The 6,435-nt window shown below is 35.9% G+C and overlaps 1 long non-coding RNA gene across 2 annotated transcripts in view; it reads left to right on the plus strand.

Moving 5' to 3' along the window:
• The window catches only part of LOC128250428 (uncharacterized), a 58,564-nt gene that overhangs the window by 2,282 nt on the left and 49,847 nt on the right, over positions 1-6,435 (plus strand). For both annotated transcript variants that reach the window (XR_008266446.1, XR_008266447.1), the window contains exon 2: positions 3,930-4,014. This is a non-coding gene — a long non-coding RNA (uncharacterized LOC128250428). The remainder of the gene's footprint in view (positions 1-3,929; positions 4,015-6,435) is intronic.

The raw sequence follows: 6,435 nt of genomic DNA on the forward strand, positions 1-6,435 counted from the left end.
GATAGACAGACAGACAGACAGACAGACAGACAGACAGACAGGCAGGCAGGCAGATAGATAGATAGATAGAGATAGATAGATAGAATTTATCGACAGGTGCGTGAAAATGTTTCTGTGAATGTAAAGATGAAGGGAGAGTAGAATCTAGGTGTATACAGGTATGTAGGTATATAGGTGAGACAGGCAGGTAGTTATCACTATGGTATTGATGATGTTGTAGTTGCTGTCGTTTGTTGGTTGACAGTTTAGTCGAAAAGTATAGAAGTGGTGGTGGTGTTACCGTCTGCTAGCGTTGTTATTGCTATTGATGTTTGGCGATGTAACAGGAGTGATGGTGATGACGATGATGATTGCAATTACGGTGCCGTCATCATCGCTGTTGTTTATATTATGTATGACGTATCGTTTCTGTGGATTTTTTATATAAAGTGAATGTTGCTTTTGTTGTTGGCGATGGTGGTGTTGTACTTTAGACCTCCATCAGGTCAGATCTGATGGAACAGATTTATCATAATTATAAGCTTTCCAACCGTGACAATTCCATCTCTTTTTTAGGGATATGTCTCGCGTAGAACTGAGGGTGAATGGGAAGTGTCAGTTATGAAAATGGATCCACACACACACACACACACACACACACAAATGTGTGTTAGGAAATAACAACAGTTACAATCATAACTATTATTACTATTAATATTATTATATTTCCATGGTGTTTTCCAATGTAACGAGGGCTTCCTGTGAACTTGTCGAATGCCCACACACACAAAACTGAAGGGTGTGTGAATCGAGGGAGACTTGGTTGCTACTTCTAGCTGATCAAATCACCACATAGAGACACTCGTTTTGTTGTTAAGATGATGTTAAACATTACAAGTGATGTAACGGTGTTTTGTTTGTTTTTCTAGCATGTTTTTCTTTTCACTTTTGAGGGATGGGACAGACTCTTGTACCTTGTATTGTTTTTTTTTCTTCCTGATTACATCGATAGTGTAGTGTTGTTATTGTTATTGTTGGTGGTATTGATGATAATGGTGAAGAGGAAAGGCAGAAGAGGATTTTGTTCTTCTCAATGATACTGTTGTTGATGTTGTTATAGATTGTGGTGACAGTGGTGGCGGCGGCGGTGCAAGAGGTGATGCTGTTAATGTGATATTATAGGGTACTTGGCTGTTATTTCTAGCAGATCAAACAACTACATAAGGCTGCTTCCCCTGTCGTAAACCCGTAGGTGTTGATGTTTATAACTTGTTGCTGTTAATATTGATGGCGGTGTTGTTGTTGCTGATGTTATTAATATTGTTGTTGTTGCTGTTGATGATAGCGTTATTAATGTTGTTACCGTTATTACTAAGGTTGTTGTTAATGATGGTGATAATGATGATCTTGTTGATCTTGTTATTAACGTAGTTGATGTTATTGATATAGTTGTTGATGTCGATGAGGATGATGATGATGATGATGATATTGATATTGCGTATTGTCGTTGTTGTCATTAACGTTGTGGTCAATGTTGTAATTATGCACCGACAAAAAAAGAAAAACCTGCTAATATTCCGAGTTATCCATTATTTACATAGCTAGCCTGCAAATTTTCCATAGAACATCAAAGCCAGCTTCTCCCGTCTGTTTCCATTCATTCATTCATTCATGCATACATACATACATACATTGGCAAGAAATCTTGAAATAAACTGAATAATGACATACATACAATCATACATACATACATGTATGTATATATATATATATATATATATATATATATATATGGTATTAACAATAACAAGCCCAAGATATCCACTCCTTTACGATGTTGTTATTGTTTGTAGTGATGATGGCGATGCCAAAGAGGCCCTCATATTTATCCTCCCAGCCCTTATATTACCCGGTTCCTTTTTTAAGAATCCAAGAGGGGTTGTCTTCGTAAACTGTCATTGTTCTTCCAGAGAAGCAGCTGTAGTAGCTATCCATGGTACCTCCATTGCATGAAAATTTCAACACGTTTCCTGGAAAAACATTACTTCTTTATTATTATTATTATTATTTGGGGATTTTTTTTTTCTTGTTCTATTCCAGAGAAATTAGCAGTTCAAATATTGATGATGCCATCTTTACAAAAACCACATTCCTTCAGAGTGTTGTTTTTATTGTTGTTGTTGTTCCTATAAGGCGATGTTGTCTTAGATTTATCTTCGAACTCGTTGTTCCAATAATGGTAAACCGACGACGCCTATTTCTCCTTTCTTCTCTTGCAGGAACTGCGTGAAAATAAGTAAATAAATACATAAATAAATGGGGAGGTCAATAAGTGCTTTCTGCTTTCCTTCTTTTATATGCATCAAATCGTGTGTGTGTGTGGTCTTTTTTGTTTCCTTTGGGTTTTTGTTTTTAATTAATGGTTAAATGTTCAATCAAAGAATTAGTCTTATCTTCTGATTAATACTTTCTTTTCTTGTTTTCTTTTTTCTTTCATGCATTTTTTGTAGCAGTGGTCAGATTTAGCGTTATATTATTATTTATTATTATTGTTATTATTATTTTCTTTTTAGAGGAGTTACCGATTTCAACAGTGTTCGTAGCAGCGCAGCGGAATCTATGTTCGATTTCTATGGATCGAAGTGTTGTTCTGCATACGAAATCTCCAAATTTGTCTCACTTACTCAACCCCATCATCCTCACCGCCTCTCATGCTTCTGAAATTCAAAGCTTTGTTATACATCCTCTTTTCATTTTCTCTCTCTCTATCTTTTCTTTACGTCTTACTCCCATTTTCCCCCTCTTTATTTCCTCTTCTTTCTCTCTCTCTCTCTCTCGCTGTGACATTCAGTTTCTCTTTCATCTTACATTATCATTGTTTTTCAGTCTTTCCTACAATATATTATCATAGTCTCTCTTTCCTCTCTCTCACTCTCTCTCTCTCTCTCTCGCTTATCAGGACTCCATCAATATCTGTTCTTCCTTATCTCTCTTTCTCTCCCCATCTCTCTTTCTCTCCTCATCTGTCTGTCTCTCTCTCCCCCCTCTCTCTGTCACTTCTCCATTTTTCTTACTTTTCTGAATTCCTTTCTTCTTCTCTCTCCTCTGCTGTCAATTCTTTTCTTTCATATTTTCGATCACATCTCCACACCTACCCCTCCTTTCTACCCTTTTTCTCACCTCTATCCAATTCCGTATTTGTTTTTTGTATTTTTTTTTGTTTTTTTTGTGTGTTATTTTCAATCCGATTCTCTTTTCCTCTTTTCTCCTTCCCATCTTTCATTTTCTTTTCAGTGGATTCTATTTTTGTAGAAAGCTTCTTGGCTTTGGGTTACCAATTTTGATGCCATTCACATATCAGATATTTATCGAACCTAAAGATTCTGTCATTAAGACTCCACTTAGCCTAAATTTCAACATGAACCAAAACCTTGTCTGTCTCTTACTTATTTCATTAGAATCATCACGAAACAAGAGCCATACGGAAAACAGAGGTATAACGTTATTAGTCACGACAAAAATAGAGTCATGACGAAATTGGAGTCATATGAAAAATAAAGGCATAACTGCATAAGAGTCACAGCAAAAATAGTCATGACACCATTGGAGTCATAAGAAAAATTAAGGCATAACGGCCCTTAATCAACAATAAATTTGAGTTATTAGGAAATTAGGGCCAAAAGAATTTCGAGTCTCTAGATATTTTGAAGGTCTCGTGGAATGATCGCCTTTAATTAAATTTTTCCTTTTTTTTTTTAAAATCAATATTGATCTTGTGTTTTTAAGTGTTAGTGGTATGCTAGGTCTAACACAACACAACCCATTTTATCATTTGGCTGACTTTAGCAGAATTTTAAAAATAATTAAATACAGTTTTTATACCAGCTGACTCTGTTGTAAGACTTTTGAGCACATCTGTAACACCAGCCTTGTCCAAATTTTTCCCATAGATGTCCTGTCTGAGAATCAGCTGTATCGGTCACACCCACTGAGGATGATATACAAAGGCTATGGCCACTGTCCACCTAACCAGAGGTCAGATAAACACTATTATATTTTTTTTTTGTTTAATGTCTTAGCTTTTATCTTATTTTATTTGGGGCAAACACTTAACTATGTAAATAACCAATTAACACAGTTTCCCCTTGTTCACAATAAAATATGTTGTTTCAATTAGTTGAGATTGTGTAATTACAATCCTTATGTGTCTCCAGTTGAGCCTGTTTTATACATTTAGAATATAGTAAACTTCCTAAATAATGGCAAACTCTATGATTTGAGATGCTGTTATTGTGAATTTCCTGATTTCAGAGTTCTTTTTATTTTAACACTTCTCCGCATTGAGAGGTCACAACTCTGGTACTATGGACATGTGATTAGAATGTTGCAGGAAAGAAACGCAAAACAAAGGCACGGAGAGATAAGATTTAAGGTAAGGAAGTGGGGATAGCAAGGGAGGAAAGTAAGGTGAAAAAAAGAAGGTTCACAATGAGAAATTATTATGATATTTTGATGCTTACAAATTGAGTTAAGAGATTTAGCCACAAGGGAGAAATTATAATGATTTTACATAAGCAAATGTACAAGAAAATTTATGTTTGCAGGAAAAGGTTACTTCAGAGAGCCTATGGAGTAACGAGGTATTATTTTGGTATAAACTTGCAAGCGATTCCTGGAAATACAATTTACACATATGATGGTTAGTCCAAACTATGGACCAGGATAAGGTATAAAGTATACCCTGGTACTCAAGGCAGTGTATAAAGGTAGCTAGGGAAGTAGATCGTGAAGAGAACCTATGTGAGAATGAGCTCGAGAAGACCAGCTAATGAGGTTTGGAATCTATTGTACACCAAATTTTAATAACTTCATGTGATTGGCCACTGGCAGCATACCTGTGACATTTTGCATATATCATCTACAAATTATGATTATTACATAACTCTTGGCTTCCTGAAATAGCTGTTGAGATAAAACATTTTTCTGTTATAGACATATTTCTTTATTCTGTAATTTTGACCACCATGTAAATATATATATATATATATATATATATACTAGCTGAATAGCCCATCGTTGCCAAGCAATTTTTACTATAGGATGTCTTATATAACACACACACACACACACACACATGGCATACCTACATGTGTCCCCGCCACTGAATTTCTTTCTGCATAGCTGTCAGAACAATGGGTATTGTTTATAAATTTTCTACAAATAGCTTTCAGACAGTGTACATTATGATCATAATGCACTTTAATGTGAAGAAAAAAGAAAAACGTTGGAGTGTACACATTCCTAGTGACACACGTCACATGATTTAGGCAGAATTTTAAGTTTCATTTTCTAAGTTTAATTATATGATGTAATATCAGTACGTATATTCTTTTTTTTCTTTTCCTTTTAAATTCTGTTTTAATCATAATCTGTGCCATCTGAAAGTTATTTGTAAGATATTGCATAAAAGGTTTTTCTGAAAGTTATGAGAGAACAATGTTGGTGGTGGATACACTTGTGTAAGTATGCCTATATGTATGAGAGGGTGCAGAAAAGTTTCTGGCTTTGGGTAAAAGAAAATACAGGCAGATCAATTAGTTATGATTTTATTCAATATATTCCTTTCTCAGATTATTGAAGCGGTCCTTCAGATATTCTAAGCCCTGTAAAAGAACTCGGAAGTTTGGGCCTCCAGCCTGGCCTTTTGCGATACCCTTAAAGCCAGGAACTTCTCAGCACCTCCTTGTATGAGTGTGTGTGTGTGTGTGTGTGCATTTGCCATGGTCCCTGAACTCTGTGACAGAGTCTCTAGGGACGCTGATGGGGCATATGGTGTGTTTTGGGCATGTTTAGACTTGATGGAGCCCATCCCTCACCAGACCTGGCCACAATTGAGTTCCTCTAGAAAGAGGGGAAAACAGATAAAAAGATATAGTTAGAGAAACAAGAATTGGCCCCAGTACAGGAGTGGTGCTTTATGGACCCCCAAAATGCTGAAAGACATTGTTGGCCTCAATAGTATTTGAAATCAGACAACAGAGCACTGAAATGGTTACTGCATAGCAACCAATTTCATCATCCACCTCATGTATGTATTTGTGCATGTGCATGTGTGTGTGTGTGTGTGTGTGTGTGCATCTATATGTGTGGGTGTGTGTTTGAATAAATGAGTATACAGGTTGTGTGAGTGTTTTTTGATGGAAGTAGATAATAATTTTTTTAATACTTATGGCAATGGTGTGTACGATATGAATGTATATGTGTGAATGTATATATTGATGAATGTGTGTATATCTATATCTATCTATATATCTATCTGTCTATCTGTCTGTTTGTCTGTCTGTCTCTCTATCTCTCTCTCTGTCTGTTTGTCTGTCTGTCTCTCTATCTCTCTCTCTGTCTGTTTGTCTGTCTGTCTCTCTCTCTCTCTCTCTCTCTCTCTCTCTCTCTCTCTCT

This window comes from Octopus bimaculoides, chromosome 21 (assembly GCF_001194135.2).
Source record: "Octopus bimaculoides isolate UCB-OBI-ISO-001 chromosome 21, ASM119413v2, whole genome shotgun sequence".
NCBI classification, from domain to species: Eukaryota; Metazoa; Mollusca; class Cephalopoda; order Octopoda; family Octopodidae; genus Octopus; species Octopus bimaculoides.